General features: G+C 45.1%; 1 long non-coding RNA gene and 1 pseudogene across 1 annotated transcript; both read right to left on the bottom strand.

The window, feature by feature from the left end:
• Positions 1-7738: 7738 nt before the first annotated feature.
• On the bottom strand, positions 7739-8824 carry LOC124040151. Its single transcript, XR_006839691.1, has 4 exons — positions 8729-8824; positions 8399-8628; positions 8203-8240; positions 7739-8079 (listed from the first exon to the last, which is right to left on the bottom strand). It is a non-coding gene; the product is annotated as an uncharacterized LOC124040151 (long non-coding RNA).
• An 87-nt stretch (positions 8825-8911) lies between these two features.
• Positions 8912-17455, bottom strand: LOC124039022 (annotated as a pseudogene).
• Between the last annotated feature and the right edge of the window lie 212 nt (positions 17456-17667).

The raw sequence follows: 17667 nt of genomic DNA, 5'->3' as shown, positions 1-17667 counted from the left end.
GCTGAATAGCGGATCTAACTGATCCTGGCACACTGGCGGATCCTTGCACACAGGCGGATCCTGGCTGACTGGCACTTCTGGCGGATCCTGGCTGAATGGCGGATCTAACTGATCCTGGCAGACTGGCACATCCTGGCTGACTGGCGGATCCTGGCACACTGGCGGATCCTGGCTGAATGGCGGATCTGGCAGATCCTGGCACACTGGCGGATCCTGGCCGACCTGGCTGACCCTGGCTGAATGGCGGATCTAACTGATCCTGGCCGACTGGCGGATCCTGGCCGACTGGCACACTGGCGGATCCTGGCACACTGGCGGATCCTGGCACACTGGCGGATCCTGGCACACTGGCGGATCCTGGCACACTGGCGGATCCTGGCACACTGGCGGATCCTGGCACACTGGCGGATCCTGGCCGATCTGGCGGATCCTGGCCGACTGGCGGATCCTGGCCGACTGGCGGATCCTGGCTGATCTGGCGGATCCTGGCTCTGGCGGATCCTGGCTGAATGGCGGATCCTGGCTGAATGGCGGATCTGGATCCTGGCTGAATGGCGGATCCTGGCTTAATGGCGGATCTGGCGGATCCTGGCCGACTGGCGGATCCTGGCCGACTGGCGGATCCTGGCTTATCCTGATCCTGGCCGATCTGGCGGATCCTGGCTGAACTGGCGGATCCTGGCACATGGCGGATCCTGGCACACTGGCGGATCCTGGCACACGGATCCTGGCACACTGGGATCCTGGCACACTGGCGGATCCTGGCACACTGGCGGATCCTGGCGGATCTAACTGATCCTGGCGGATCTAACTGATCCTGGCCGACTGGCGGATCCTGGCCGACTGGCGGATCCTGGCCGACTGGCACTTCTGGCGGATCCTGGCACACTGGCGGATCTAACGGATCCTGGCACACTGGCGGATCCTGGCACACTGGCGGATCCTGGCACACTGGCGGATCCTGGCACACTGGCGGATCCTGGCTGAATAGCGGATCTAACTGATCCTGGCACACTGGCGGATCCTTGCACACAGGCGGATCCTGGCTGACTGGCATCCTGGCTGACTGGCGGATCCTGGCTGAATGGCGGATCTAACTGATCCTGGCAGACTGGCACATCCTGGCTGACTGGCGGATCCTGGCACACTGGCGGATCCTGGCTGAATGGCGGATCCTGGCAGATCCTGGCACACTGGCGGATCCTGGCCGATCCTGGCTGACCCTGGCTGAATGGCGGATCTAACTGATCCTGGCCGACTGGCGGATCCTGGCCGACTGGCACACTGGCGGATCCTGGCACACTGGCGGATCCTGGCACACTGGCGGATCCTGGCACACTGGCGGATCCTGGCACACTGGCGGATCCTGGCCGATCTGGCGGATCCTGGCTGAATGGCGGATCTAACTGATCCTGGCAGACTGGCGGATCCTGGCTGACTGGCGGATCCTGGCTGATCCTGGCACACTGGCGGATCCTGGCACACTGGCGGATCCTGGCACACTGGCGGATCCTGGCACACTGGCGGATCCTGGCTGAATGGTGGATCTAACTGATCCTGGCACACTGGCGGCACTGGGCAGACTGGTAGCTCAGATGGCGCTGGGCAGACTGGCGGCACTGGCGGCGCTGGGCAGACAGGAGAAAAAGGCTCTGGTAGCGCTGGACTGAGGAGCACTGGTGCCTCTGGAATGAGGGGCTCTGGCGCCTCTGGCATGAGGGGCTCTGGCGCCTCTGGCATGAGGGGCGGTAGCTCTGACAGCGCCGGACAGGCGGGAGACTCTGGCTGCGCTGGAGAGGAGGAAGGCTCCGGCAGCGCTGGACAGGCGGGACGCAATGTAGGCCTGATGCGTGGTGCTGGCACTGGTATGCAGTGCATACTATGCCAAACCAAAAGCTTTCTTTCTACTCTGTCCAATACATCCTCCACACTCTCAGACTCAGCACTCTGCTTCACCGACAGCTCCAATTCCATCCATGGCTCTGCCCAGGGTCCTTCTCCATCAAGGATCTCCTCCCAAGTCCATTTATCCAAATAATGCAGCATCTCCCACTGCTGCTGCTCCTGTTGCCTCTGTTCCTTCTCCTGCTGCTGCTTTTGCCGTTGCCCGTTACCACGCCGCTTGGTCCTTGGTTGGTGGGTGATTCTGTCAGGGTTTTCCTGTGGTGAAGTGGAGGAGGACCAAAACGCAGCGTGGTTATATTGACTCATGTTTAATCAAAAACGGATAAACATGAACACTACAAAACAATGAACATGGAAAACCAAAAACAGCCCTATCTGGTGCAAAACACAGAGACAGGAACAATCACACACAAAACCCAACGCAAAACAGGCTACCTAAATATGGTTCCCAATCAGAGACAATGACTAACACCTGCCTCTGATTGAGAACCATATCAGGCCAAACATAGAAATAGACAAACCAGACACACAACATAGAATGCCCAACCAGCTCACGTCCTGACCAACTAAAACAAGGAAAACACATACGAACGATGGACAGAACGTGACAGTACATTTACATTACATTTACATTTAAGTCATTTAGCAGACGCTCTTATCCAGAGCGACAGTACCCAACATATATGTTTTTACTGAGAACCTAGTTGGCCACATTTGTACTGCTGAAACATAATATTATCAGACCATAATATTCCCCTGAGTTCAACCATTACTATGCATCAGATTCGAGGTTGCGGTAGAATGAAACGTCAACTTTGTGCGCATGTCGGGAATGAGAGCTTTCGATATGTACAATATACATAATGGAAAATACTGCCTGACCTTTTTCTAACTTCTGGGAAGATGGGACAGCAGGGTTTAGCCAGAATTTTTTGGTTTGTTGATAGGCCTAGAAAAATTTGGATAGGAATTTTTTCTACTTGTTTATTACATTTATTTTGCGATGTACACCGTATAATATTTAATAATACAATCGTTTTATACTAGTGCATAGTACATAGAGCAACCTCGTCATATATACAAATAATTACCTATCCCAGCATATTAAAATATGACTTTAGACCAGTTGCCAATAACATAAAACCCATCTTTAGGCGCACTTTAATCTCGATGGGCAAACAAGCCTATATTTGATGTTACAATTTATACCACGGCGGGAAGTAGTACTATAAAAAGGTACCTTACCTCACTCTTGATGCTTGATGTTTTCCCTAATGAAGTTGTGACTACACGGTCTGACACTTTTACAGGCAGTTTTCACTGCCGTGATGCGCTCACGTCCCAATTACTATTATCATGCTTAAGTATCATCTCTACATTTAGCTTGAGAACTTTATCAAAGTCTCCCCATGAGTTCTCTGAACGTAGAAAAGTTTATTTTGAGGATTTCAATTAAACTAACACAGTCCGTCACAGATAATGTAGAGCTTTTGTAAATCCTTCGTAGCAAAATCAATAGTGTCAAACAATTTACTAAACGTGACTAACAGGAATAAAAACGTATTGTTCTGGATTTGCTGGAAGAGGGCATCGGCTTCTAATTTGGTTTGTCCACAAGCCTCTGAAAAATCTGCAAGAACCTCTAAAATGACATCTAGCAGTAACAGCACTTTACTCACCGACCCTGATTTTGAACTCTAACGTACATCCGTGGATCTTTCTCGATACATGGTCAACCGGGACGCGACTCTGTACTTCTATGAATCGAACATGTCTGTGGGATCCACTCAAATGTGTGTAGCTGGTTTACGGTGTCCCAAAAAAATACTGACATTTCCCAATACTTTTGCCGCCGTGCACAGAACCAAATTTAAACGGTGGGTGCTGCAATGCACATATACCGCTTGCTTCAATGTTCAAATCAAATCAAATTTTATTTGTCACATACACATGGTTAGCAGATGTTAATGCGAGTGTAGCGAAATGCTTGTGTTTGCTTTAGTAGGACATGTACCCCTCTGTTCCGACATGACTGAAGCGCCATCGAAACAAAAATCCACACAGTGTGATCCAACTCCAAAGGTTGCAACACAAACTATTTTCCGAGAAATTCCTTGTGGAGACAAATCAGTTTCCACAAACCCAACAGCTCGTTCTTTAATCATTCCAGCATGAATGTATCGGATGCACACAGCATTAAGTTCTCGTTTAGATTGATCTTTATATTCATCTGCTAGTATGGCAATATACGTGGAAAACGCAGAATGAACTTCCATCTTGTATCCTGCACAGTAACAATGATGCTGCACACTCCAGCAACTCGTTTTGAATTTCGGGGCTCATAAGCGTGGCATTGCGAAGTAACTCGTTAAGCCTGTTTTGTATTTCTGAGTCATAATTTGAGATGAAATTGAAGATTTCTAAAAAGTTCTTTGTTGATTGCCTCTTCGTTTCTCTATGCCCTGAGTGGAATATCCTGTTTTGCACCCATTAGAACAATATATATGACCACTTTACAAAGATAAAAACACTAATATGATAACTTATAGACATGCCCATGATTGAATGATGATCAGTTTCCATACTGATCAACTCTAAATGAACAGAATGTTATGCCAACGTTCCCGGACCTGCAGGGGTCACTGATCTATAACAAGTATTCACACAAATGGTTTTGAAAAAAATCCATGTTTGCATCACCATGTATTTGGTTTAACACAGTCCCTCGACTTCTAGGCCCATGGGTTGCCTTGTAAGATTCCCTGATCCACCTCCACGCAGACGACACCATTCTGTATACTTCTGGCCCTTCCTTGGACACTGTGCTATCTAACCAAACAAGCTTCAAAGCCATACAACACTCCTTCCGTGGCCTCCAACTGCTCTTAAACGCTAGTAAAACCAAATGCATGCTTTTCAACCGTTCGCTGCCTGCACCCGCACGCCTGACTAGCATCACCACCCTGGATGGTTCCGACCTAGAATATGTGGACATCTATAAGTACCTAGGTGTCTGGCTAGACTGTAAACTCTCCTTCCAGACTCATATCAAACATCTCCAATCCAAAATCAAATCTAGAATCGGCTTTCTATTTCTCAACAAAGCCTCCTTCACTCATGCCGCCAAACTTACCCTAGTAAAACTGACTATCCTACCGATCCTCGACTTCGGTGATGACATCTACAAAATAGCTTCCAACACTCTACTCAGCAAACTGGATGCAGTTTCACAGTGCCACCCACCACTGCGACCTGTATGCTCTTGTCGGCTGGCCCTCGCTACATATTCGTTGCCAGACCCACTGGCTCCAGGTCATCTACAAGTCCATGCTAGGTAAAGCTCTGCCTTCTCAGTTCACTGGTCACGATTGCAACACCCACCTGTAGACTTATCTCCCTCACCAACTTTAAACATCTGCTATCTGATCAGCTAACCGATCGCTGTGGCTGTACATAGTCCATCGGTAAATAGCCCACCCAATGAATCTACCTCATCCCCATACTGTTAAAAAAAAAGTTTACTTTTCTGCTCTTATGCACACCAGTATCTCTACCTGCACATGACCATCTGATCATTTATCACTCCAGTGTTAATCTGCTTAATTGTAATTATTCACCTACCCAATGTACATAGACTTCTTTTTAAATGTGTAAAAAAAAAACTGTGTTATTGACTTGTTTATGGTTTACTTCATGTGTAACTCTGTGTTGCTGTCTGTTCACACTGCTATGCTTTATATTGGTCAGGTCGCAGTTGTAAATGGGAACTTGTTCTCAACTAGCCTACCTGGTTAAATAAAGGTGAAATAAAATTAACACTTTTTTTTGCAAGGGCACTAGCATGTAATTTTCTATTCTCGTGTTTGCAGCAAGCATTTATTGAGAGTTTCCAGTTAAAAATCCATCTCGTACAAATCTGAATTCGACATTAGTCCCAGGAAAGTGCCTACATAATGTACAATAAATGTCATATTTTGCTTTACTATACTTAATCCACACGAACAGGTCATACCACCTTGAAGAGAAGCAGCGTGATTTGCTATTTATCATACTCGAATGGAACTTTGCTAGCTTTGGTTGACAGGCTGATTCATCAACGGCAGACAAATTTGTCTGTGGACCTACTGCACGTTCACCCCCGCCCGCAGCATCAAGAACGAGGAGACCGTGGTGTAGGCAAGCATGCCTGGCTCAATGTGGCATTGGCGGTTGTTTCTATCCTGCCGCCACCTATTAATGTCTCATTCTGGAAGCAATCGGTAGATTGTGCCAGAAATAATTTGGATCACACACTTTTTCCTTCAGACGTCTTTGTTTGAAAAACCTAGCGATCGACATTTAGTTTGCCATTGCTAGAACTACTAAATTACCTTAGCTGGTGAGTCAATTCGAGTAAACTAGCGTAGTAGAGCTTGCTAGTTTATGCGCTACAAAGTTTATCCAAGTTATGTTGTTCAGGTAAACCACCGTATGCTTTTTAAAACAATGTAACCAATAGTCGGAAGCCATTGTCTTGATTGTCGCGGACTATTTCTTTGTTACATCATATTAATATTACACATATAAAATAAATCCCACGTGAATTTCTTTAAAAAAATGTATGAAATAAATAAAAATGTATATTTAATAATAACTTTTGGGGGGGTAGGCCCGAGATCAAACTGGGTAGGCCGGCCTACCCGTAGCTACGCCGCTGTGGGACAGTGTCATATTTTCTGTCAGCAAACACACAGGCGTGGGTCATGTTTCGTGGATTAGCCAGATAACGGTAGGAAACCACTACAGGGAACCGTGTTCCAGCATTCCTCCTAGTTTATTTACTGGAGACAAATCGGCAGCCATGAGTCCGGCAATGGTGCCCAGGCGTCAATACACTTTGTGCGCAGCCGGCGTTCCTGCTCAACTGCAGTCTGAACGATTTATCCCCGGTGGGACATTGACACACACAGGCTTTGCCCTAGAAAATTATGCGGTCTCTTATTTCTCCCCCTCGCTTACAAATCTCTCTTTCTCTAACTCAAAATTCACAACGTCTGTGATCATTGTAGATGGACACATCTTTGGAAAAATGTGTTAAAACATCGTTTTTCAATTGCTAAATAGGAACAAGTAGGCGATTGGTAAACAAAGATTACATCGTTTTGGTTGGATTTATCTGGAAAATTTCCTCGGTTCAGGCAGAGCAAGTCATTTCCCAAACCCCATTGACCTATTTCCATAAGCAGTGGTGTATTGTTTTGGTTCAGGTAGACTGCACCTTCAGACTACACGGTGATAACGGTTTCACAAGTGTGATGAAATAGCGTACATACACTTTTTAAGCTCTCTTTGAAATACCATGGCAGATATGGAACTGTCTTTTCCTTTTTATAAAACAAGTCATTTATTGAAATGTGGATAAACGCCTTCAAGTAGTTGTAGTCTACAATCAGTTAGGCTACTTCAGCATATAGGTAGGCCTACATAACTCTCTTATGTAGACTATTGAAAACATATGTATTTGTATGTGTTAACGGAATTAACCGAATGCGTAATTGAAGTTGTTGGGATCACATTTAAAAACATGCCTGTGGATAATTTTGATGCTGGGAGGTGTGAAATGGCGACTCACCAAGATGATCATTAAGTCGTGGAATGAGCCTGGTCGAAATCCAATGCATACCAGCAAAGATTTGAGAAAGCAAATAGTTCAAATGACTCTTCGAAAAACAGACGGGATGAGAAAGTATATTAATTCGATTCGAGGCCAGGACATTTGAGACTCGAAGACCCGTAGGCTATAGAATTGGCCTCCAACAAGTGGAATGGTTGTAAACTTTGTGTTTATGTTCTAGTAGAATTTCTGCTCAGCCAAATGAATCGCCTTTGATTTACCAGATGTATTCCATGGTCTGTCACGCAGCCTTATGGACTCTGCTGGTATTGCTCTTGGCCATCTCTGGGTGCACCTTGGCAAGTGCCTAAAAGTGTGTGTGTGAACAAATCTCACTCATTGTTACCTGCATCAACAAAAACCTGACAGTCTCACAATGAGGTAAGCAACTGAATTACATTTCAAGGAGAAACCTGTTTGAATACAAGACAAAGTCTGACTGTTCTGGTGTTCCAGCCTCTGGTTCAGACAGTTTGCTCTTGGAGATAAGTTTGCCAGTTTCTTCTTAACCATCCCTTTCTCTGGAACGGAAAAAGAGAGGGTTATGACAGAGGAATAAGTATTGAGTTGCATGGTTGAATCTAAAAGCGGGTTATCTGGTTTAGATAGCATCTGTGGTGCGGAATGGTTTTGGAAGAACTTACCATTTTTCTCCATGGGCTTGTGTTTCTTGCGACAGGATCTACGAAAAGGAGAACACAAACAACACATGCCAATCAAACGACACTCAAAGCTTGCATCAATATAACAGCAAATAGTGGGGGCCTGTGTATGCTCGTGCATGTGCACATGTGCTCGTGTGCGTCTCTCCACACATCCCTCCGAGTCCTCAGTTCTTACCTGGTCCAATGGGTGGCTGGAGCTGGTATCCTGTGACCTCACACCAGCCCACCGGGTTGATATCTGGTAGTCCACCCACTTGTCAAAGTCTGGCTCCCAGCCATCAAGGTCAAGGTGCAGCAGCAGCCGGCCCACACAGCGTCTCTCAGTGGCCACGCACACCAGCCGAGGCTCCATCAGGTCCACTGCCTTCAACTTAATGTTCTGAGCGAAGCCGTTACTCAAGCCATCTTGCAAGACACACACGCATACACACCATAGATGCAGAATTCCCAAACCTCTCTGAGTACGAATAGCATCTCATAAGCCCATATACTGTAAGCTGGTCACCTGTATGATACTTGGTAGATAAAAGTGTGTTGAAGAGCCATACTGGTGCAGCTATGGTTCCCTTCTCCTCCAGGTATTTGGCCCAGTTGAAGGTTTTTCCAGTCATAGCCTGGTGGAAAAGATGAATATCCCACTTGTGTAAGGGATATGACATAGCATAGGGAACCACTGACTTCATTCTTATCATAGATTCACTGAGCAGGTGGCGTTTGCCCAGAAAAGTAAACCAGAGCAACAAGAAATAGGAAGAGCGAGAAAGTAGGGGAGAGAGTAAGGAGGAGAGAATAGGATATTATCAGGGGGTGGTGTGAGCTGTATGTTGTGCTTTTGGCAGTATCCCTTGGGTAGGATCGCATGGAAGATAGTGTGGTAGCAGTCCCAGTCAGACCCGTCACCTGTGCCATCAATGTCCACCATGAGGTAGCCATCCAACAGCACTGGAGACAGAAAGAGATCTTTTTCATCAGGTTGAATCACTAGTCTTGCTAGCTAGAAGTAGCCATTATAGCAAACTCCTGTTCATCTTCTGTTATCTTGTGTATAGTGGCCATACAGGTGTTGCCCAGGTTTAGAGGGTTGATGGCCTCTATTTTTATCCCCACCTTATCCCCACCTTTTATCCCCACCTCACCTACACTGTCCTGGGCTATGGGTGGTGGGGGGGGGGTCATAGTTAAGCATAGCAGTGCTATAAAAGGTTCACAGTCATGAAACAAGCAGTTGTGGCATGCAGAGACACTGCGCTCGGTTTGTGCTTCTTTAGCCGCTGACTCTGGTATAAAAGTTTGTTGCTATGCCAAAGTTCCATCTATAGATAGATATTGATTCATCTGATCAGTCTATACACTGACCTTAAACAGCATGGGGACGCTGTCACAGTACACCTTATGGAATGTTGGTGCTCAATGTTTGGGGGGAAAAAAGTTAATATCATCAACGTTCAACTTTATCAAAAAAAGAATAAAAAAAGAAGTGTACCGTTTGATATAATCACGTAGCAGGTGGTTTGATGACATGGCCCACTTTGCTGGACCAGACCACTGGGTGCAGTAGGGGATTCCACATATGGCACCAGAAGTCAGAGAGGGGCTCCCCATGGGCCTCCTGCTCCCCGTCATCATAGACAAGTCTGAGGTGGCCCCCGGTTAGTGTCCACCACCGCCAGTCGCGTCCAGGCTCACCAGAGTCCGGTCCACCACATGCATCCCAGTACGGAACGGACCCTTCATACACTCTGCCAGCTGTGTGTCTGAGAGAAGGAAGGGTCATTAGAGGAAAAAAGGGGCAGCGGTAATTTGGTTGGTTCTACCACAGAGAAAAGGCAGTATGTTTGTCACAAGTGTTACTTTCATATACAAATCCATAGGCAGAGTTCTGGCTCCAACCAGCCAGTTCATCAGGTACTCCTTCCTGTCTGGGATGCTCTAGTGCAAAGCTAGAAAGGGGACACAACTGTCATGACGCTAGCCCTTTCAGTGAATTGGGTTGCAGAGATGTGAACAACCCCCCTCTCCTGTTAAGGGGGAGCAGTTTTACAACTTAACCCCCACCTCATAAATTTGGTAAAGAGACTCTCCCTGGCCATGCAGTATGGAGAGAGAGTTTCACAGTAAGACAAAGGGATCCTCCCACGCAATTCTACTCCATCCCAGAATTGGAGAACTGAACAATATTCCTATTCTGGAGAATGTGTAAACTGTCGGTGGAGACGCTAGCTACGACCCGGTACATTTTGTTTCATGTTTGTGACCTCATGAAAGACAATACCCTAACACATTACCCTAAATCTGTTTCTACAGGTGCCTCAGTTATGAGGTTTGCATCTAATTATTGTATTTTTTATTTTATTTATTTCACCTTTATTTAACCAGGTAAGCTAGTTGAGAACAAGTTCTCATTTGCAACTGCGACCTGGCCAAGATAAAGCATAGCAGTTCGACACATACAACAACAGAGTTACACATGGAATGAACAAAACATACAGTCAATAATAAAAAAAGAAAACAAAGTCTATATACAGTGAGTGCAAATTAGGTCAAATAAGGGAGTTAAGGCAATAAATAAGCCATGGTGGCGAAGTAATTACAATATGACAATTAAACACTGGAATGGTAGATGTGCAAAATATGGATGTGCAAGTAGAGATACTGTGGTGCAAAAGGAGCTAAATAAATACATTATGGGGATGAGGTAGATAGATGGGCTGTATACAGATGGCCTATGAACAGGTGCAGTGATCTGTGAGCTGCTCTGACAGCTGGTTCTTAAAGCTAGTGAGGGAGATGGAAATCTCCAGCTTCAGTGATTTATGCAGTTCGTTCAAGTCAGTGGCAGCAGAGAACTGGAAGGAAAGGCGACCAAAGGAGGAATTGGCTTTGGGGGTGACCAGTGAGATATACCTGCTGGAGCGCGTGCTACGAGTGGGTGCTGCTATGGTGACCAGTGAGCTGAGATAAGGCGGGGCTTTACCTAGCAGAGACTTGTAGATAACCTGTAGCCAGTGGGTTTGACGACGAGTATGAAGCGAGGGCCAGCCAACGAGAGCATACAGGTCGCAGTGGTGAATAGTGTATGGGGCTTTGGTTGCAAAACGGATGGCACTGTGACAGACTGCATCCAATTTGTTGAGTAGAGTGTTGTAGGCTATTTTATAGATGACATCGCCGAAGTCAAGGATCGGTATGATGGTCAGTTTTACGAGGGTATGTTTGGCAGCCTGAGTGAAAGATGCTTTGTTGCGAAATAGGAAGCCGATTCTAGATTTAATTTTGGATTGGAGATGCTTAATGTGAGTCTGGAAGGAGAGTTTACAGTCTAACCAGACACCTAGGTATTTGTACTTATCCACGTATTCTAAGTCAGTGCCGTCCAGAGTAGTGATGCTGGATGGGCGGGCAATAAATCGGTTGAATAACATGCATTTAGTTTTATTTGCGTTTAAGAGCAGTTGGAGGCCACGGAAGGAGAGTTGAATGGAATTGAAGCTCATCTGGAGGTTAGTGAACACAGTGTCCAAAGAAGGGCCAGAAGTATACAGAATGGTGTTGTCTGCGTAGAGGTGGATCAGAGAATCACCAGCAGCAAGAGCGACATAATTCATGTATACAGAGAAGAGAGTCGGCCCGAGAATTGAACCCTGTGGCACCCCCATAGAGACTGCCAGAGGTCCGGACAACAGGCCCTCCGATTTGACACACCAAACTCTGAGAAGTAATTGGTGAACCAGGCGAGGCAATCGTTTGAGAAACCAAGGCTGTTGAGTCTGCCAATAAGAATGTGGTGATTGACAGAGTCGAAAGCCTTGGCCAGGTCGATGAATACAGCTGCACAGTAATGCCTCTTATCGATGGAGGTTATGATATCGTTAAGGACCTTGAGCGTGGCTGAGGTGCACCCATGACCAGCTCGGAAACCAGATTGCATAGCGGAGAAGGTACGATGTGACTCAAAAAGATCAGTAATCCGTTTGTTAACTTGGCTTTCAAAGACCTTAGAAATGCAGGGTAGGATAGATATATGTCTGTAGCAGTTTGGGTCTAGAGTGTCTCCCCTTTTGAAGAGGGGGATGACCGCAGCAGCTTTCCAATCTTTGGGAATCTCAGACGATACGAAATAGAGGTTATACAAGCTAGTAATAGGGGTTGCAACAATTCGGCAGATAATTTTAGAAAGAGAGGGTCAGATTGTCTAGCCCGTGTGATTTGTAGGGATCCAGATTTTGCAGCTCTTTCAGATCAGCTATCTGATGGGTGAAGGAGAAATGGTGGGGGCTTGGGTGGGTTGCTGTGGAGGGTGCCGGGCAGTTGACCGAGGTAGGGGTAGCTAGGTGGAAAGCATGGCCAGCCGTAGAAAAATGCTTATTGAAATTCTTAATTATAGTGGATTTGTCGGTTGTAACAGTGTTTCCTAGCCTCAGAGCAGGTGCTCTTATTCTCCATGGACTTTAGTGTCCCTGAACTTTTTTGAGTTTGTACTGCAGGATGCAAATTTCTGTTTAAAAAAAGCTATCCACAGCTTTCCTAACTGCCTGTGTATATTGGTTCCTAACTTCCCTGAAAAGTTGCATATCACGGGGGCGTTTTTGAGCTGGTCATGGGCAGACAGGTCTGGAGTGAACCAAGGGCTATATCTATTCCTGGTTCTACATTTTTTGAATGGGGCATGCCTATTTAAGATGGTGAGGAAGGCACTTTTAAAGAATAACCAGGCATCCTCTACTGTCGGTATGAGGTCAATGTCATTCCAGGATACCCCGGCCAGGTCGATTAGAAAGGCCTGCTCGCAGAAGTGTTTTAGGGAGCGTTTGACAGTGATTAGGGGTGGTCGTTTGCTTGCAGACCCATTACGGATGCAGGCAATGAGGCAGTGATTGCTGAGATCTTGGTTGAAAACAGCAGAGGTGTATTTGGAGGGTGAGTTAGTTAGGATGATCTCTATGAGGGTGCCCGTGTTTACGGATTTGGGGTTATATCTGGTAGGTTCATTGATAAATTGTGTGAGATGGAGGGCATCAAGCTTAGATTGTAGGATGGCCGGGGTGTTAAGCATGTCCCAGTTTAGGTCACCTAGCAGCACGAGCTCAGAAGATAGATGGGGGGGGCAATCACATCACATATGGTGTCCAGGGCACAGAAGAGGGTGGTCTATAGCAAGCAGCAACGGTGAGAGACTTGTTTCTGGAAAGGTTCATTTTTATAAGTCAAATTAAACTATTTGCAAAATGATGTAATGTGAACTTTTAAAATGAGAAAATCTTTCCTGTGAAGTTTAACTAAGTCAGTAGCCACACCCAAGTGAATAGGCATTGGTTGGAAATTATGAACCAACCCCTAATCTACATTTCTATAAAAGCCCCCGTGACCCAAAGTCACCTAAGTTCCAAATAACGGGAGGACTCTAATGTCAACCTACAGGCCAGGAAACATGGGAGTTTGCTCTACATGTGAAATGGTATGAACTCTGAACTATTGATCACTCAAGAAGAACAGAGTCCTAGATGACAGCCTAACAGACTGTAGCTGGAAAGGTAGCAAATCTAGTACGAGAACACTGACCGACGTTGACCAATCTCCAGAGTAAGATAATCCTCTCAGACCACACAACAACCCGGAAGATTCCACCAAGGACAGGGAAAACCAGAGCCTCACATCACCAGCTTCACTTAAATACAATACATTGCTTTTCCAAATGAGCGATCATTAGTGGCACATGTATTTGTGAGAATAGCTTCCCAGGTCCGATAAAGACCAAAGTCCCTTAGTCTTCCTTCAAAAACCCCCTTCTTTTCTCTCTGAATCTATTGTGTTATAACCCAATTGTTTCGGTTTAGTCCACTAGGGATGATGTGTTATTATGTATTGTATATTCTGTAATTGGTTAGTAAATAAATAATTGAGCCAATTGGTGTATGGATGATTCATAGTTTAGGCTGGGTTTGTGCAGAACCAAGTATTCTACCATGCTTGAAATGAGACTGGCGTAAGGGTAAAGAATAATTAATTGATAGACTAATTGATCAAATATTAAAATATCTAGAGTTATATTTGCAAAATTATAACTTTGTAATCTGAAGATTTTCCGTGGTTCCCCGACTTCCCAGTTAACTAAATGTACATGATTAGTTCATCAGTAATAATAATTAGAGAAAGAATTTGATAAAATAACAGTCACCATTAAATGACGACCAATATTGATATATTAAGAGCAATTCAATTTCCCTCATGTTCTTCTAATTACAGTGGGGCAAAAAATTATTTAGTCAGCCACCAATTGTGCAAGTTCACCCACTTAAAAAGATGAGGCCTGTAATTTTCATCATAGGTACACTTCAACTATGACAGACAAAATGAGAAAAAAAAATCCAGAAAATCCCATTGTAGGATTTATGAATTTATTTGCAAATTATGGTGGAAAATAAGTATTTGGTCACCTACAAACAAGCAAGATTTCTGGCTCTCACGGACCTGTAACTTCTTCTTTAAGAGGCTCCTCTGTCCTCCACTCGTTACCTGTATTAATGGCACCTTTTTGAACTTGTTATCAGTATAAAATACACCTGTCCACAACCTCAAACAGTCACACTCCAAACTCCACTATGGCCAAGACCAAAGAGCTTTCAAAGGACACCAGAAACAAAATTGTAGACCTGCACCAGGCTGGGAAGACTGAATCTGCAATAGGTAAGCAGCTTGGTTTGAAGAAATCAACTGTGGGAGCAATTATTAGGAAATGGAAGACATACAAGACCACTGATAATCTCCCTCGATCTGGGGCTCCACACAAGATCTCACCCCGTGGGGCCAAAATTATCACAAGAACAGTGAGCAACAATCCCAGGACCACACGGGGGGACCTAGTGAATGACCTGCAGAGAGCTGGGACCAAAGTAACAAAGCCTACCATCAGTAACATACTACGCCGCCAGGGACTCAAATCCTGCAGTGCCAGACGTGTCCCCCTGCTTAAGCCAGTACATGTCCAGGCCCGTCTGAAGTTTGCTAGAGAGCATTTGGATGATCCAGAAGAAGATTGGGAGAATGTCATATGGTCAGATGAAACCAAAATAGAACTTTTTGGTAAAAACTCAAATCGTCGTGTTTTGAGGACAAAGAATGCTGAGTTGCATCCAAAGAACACCATACCTACTGTGAAGCATGGGGGTGGAAACATCATGCTTTGGGGCTGTTTTTCTGCAAAGGGACCAGGACGACTGATCCGTGTAAAGGAAAGAATGAATGTGGCCATGTATCGTGAGATTTTGAGTGAAAACCTCCTTCCATCAGCAAGGGCATTGAAGATGAAACGTGGCTGGGTCTTTCAGCATGACAATGATCCCTAACACACCGCCCGGGCAACGAAGGAGTGGCTTCGTAAGAAGCATTTCAAGGTCCTGGAGTGGCCTAGCCAGTCTCCAGATCTCAACCCTATAGAAAATCTTTGGAGGGAGTTGAAAGTCCGTGTTGCCCAGTAACAGCCCCAAAACATCACTGCTCTAGAGGAGATCTGCATGTAGGAATGGGCCAAAATACCAGCAACAGTGTGTGAAAACCTTGTGAAGACTTACAGAAAATGCTTGACCTCTGTCATTGCCAAAGGGTATATAACAAAGTATCGAGAAACTTTTGTTATTGACCAAATACTTATTTTCCACCTCAGGAAGGAGACGCGTTCTGTCTCCTAGAGATTAATGTACTTTGGTGCGAAAAGTGCAAGTCAATCTCAGAACAGCAGCAAAAGGACCTTGTGAAGATGCTGGAGGAACAGGTACCAAAGTATCTATATCCACAGTAAAACGAGTCCTATATCAAAATAACCTGAAAGGCCGTTCTGCAAGGAAGAAGTCATTGCTCCAAATACACCATAAAAAAACAGACGACGGTTTGCAACTGCACATGGGGACAAAGATCGTACTTTTTGGAGAAATGTTCTCTGGTCTGATGAAACAAAAATAGAACTGTTTGGCCATGATGACCGTCGTTATGTTTGGAGGGAAAAGGGGGAGGCTTGCAAGCCAAATAACACCATCCCAACCTTGAAGCACGGGGGTGGCAGCATCATGTTGTGGGGGTGCTTTGCTGCAGGAGAGACTGGTGCACTTCACAAAAAAGATGGCAACATGATGCAGGAAAATTATGTGGATATGTTGGAGCACAACAATTTGTGACCAAGTTAAAGCTTGGTCACAAATGGGTCTTCCAAATGGGAAATGACCCAAGCATACTTCCAAAGTTGTGGCAAAATAGCTTAAGGACAACAAAGTGAAGGTATTGGAGTGGCCATCACAAAGTCCTGACCTCAATCTTACAGAAAATCTGTGGGCAGAACTGAAAAAGCATGTGTGAGCAAGGAGGCCTTCAAACCTGACTCAGTTACATCAGCTCTGTCAGGAGGAACGGGCCAAAATTCACCCAACTTATTGTGGGAAGTCTGTGGAAGGCTACCCAAAACATTTGACCAAAGATTAAATTATTTAAGGCAATACACTGAATTAGTATTTGGTTGCATGTAAAGAAATAAAAGCTGAAATAAAATCAATCATTCTGACGTTTGATATGACAGGACATTTTTTACAAAGATTAAATGTCAGGAATTGTGAAAAACTGAATTTAAATGTATTTGGCTAAGGTGTATTTAAACTTCCGACTTCAACTGTGTGTGTGTGTGTGTGTGTGTGTGTGTGTGTGTGATATATACACACACACACACGTTTGTTTTTACTGACATTTCACCTAAAATGTTAATACCTATAATACTCTTTATTGTGAGGGTCACACACCCTGTGATGGCACCTGCAGCTTGCCGGTCATGGCACACCATCTGATGGGGTACATGTCTCCAGAGCCCAGGCTGCTGTCCTCCTCAAAGCCCTCATACCTCAACCGAGCTTTGTAGCCTGGAAAACAGAGGGAGGAAGAGCTAGACCACAGAGAGGTAAACTGTAACATACAGTACTTGACAAGAAACATCAAGTGTGAGGACTCAGTATGATTCATAAGTGGAACATTGCTCCCTGTGTAATGCACTCAAAAGTTGTACACTTCTAGGGAAAGGGTGCCATTTCAGATCAGTCAGTTTCAGTATATTTGGCTGATGCTGACGATCCAGTAAACCTTCAGGACCTCCACCTTTAACCTCACAGTGATGTCATCCCACTGGGCACAGAGTTGCGGCTGCAGGGTTGGGATCAGGGTGGGAAATTTACTTACTTTTTGGTCCACCAGCCACCATGACAGGTAGATATATATATATTTATTTATTTTTAACTAGCCAAAATGTTTCCGCCATAATTGCAAAAAAAAGTTTTTAAATGGATGAGCATGCTTTGTAATGTTTCTAAAAACAATAAATCTATTACTAGTATGAAGTATTGTGGTATATTGCTGAATTTCATTTCATTTTTGTGACCTGCATCTTTTAAACAATGCATGTTCAAATCAATA

The sequence above is a fragment of the Oncorhynchus gorbuscha genome, linkage group LG07, assembly GCF_021184085.1.
Source record: "Oncorhynchus gorbuscha isolate QuinsamMale2020 ecotype Even-year linkage group LG07, OgorEven_v1.0, whole genome shotgun sequence".
In the NCBI taxonomy this organism is placed as follows: Eukaryota; Metazoa; Chordata; class Actinopteri; order Salmoniformes; family Salmonidae; genus Oncorhynchus; species Oncorhynchus gorbuscha.
This window is presented reverse-complemented; position numbering and strand designations above follow the sequence as displayed.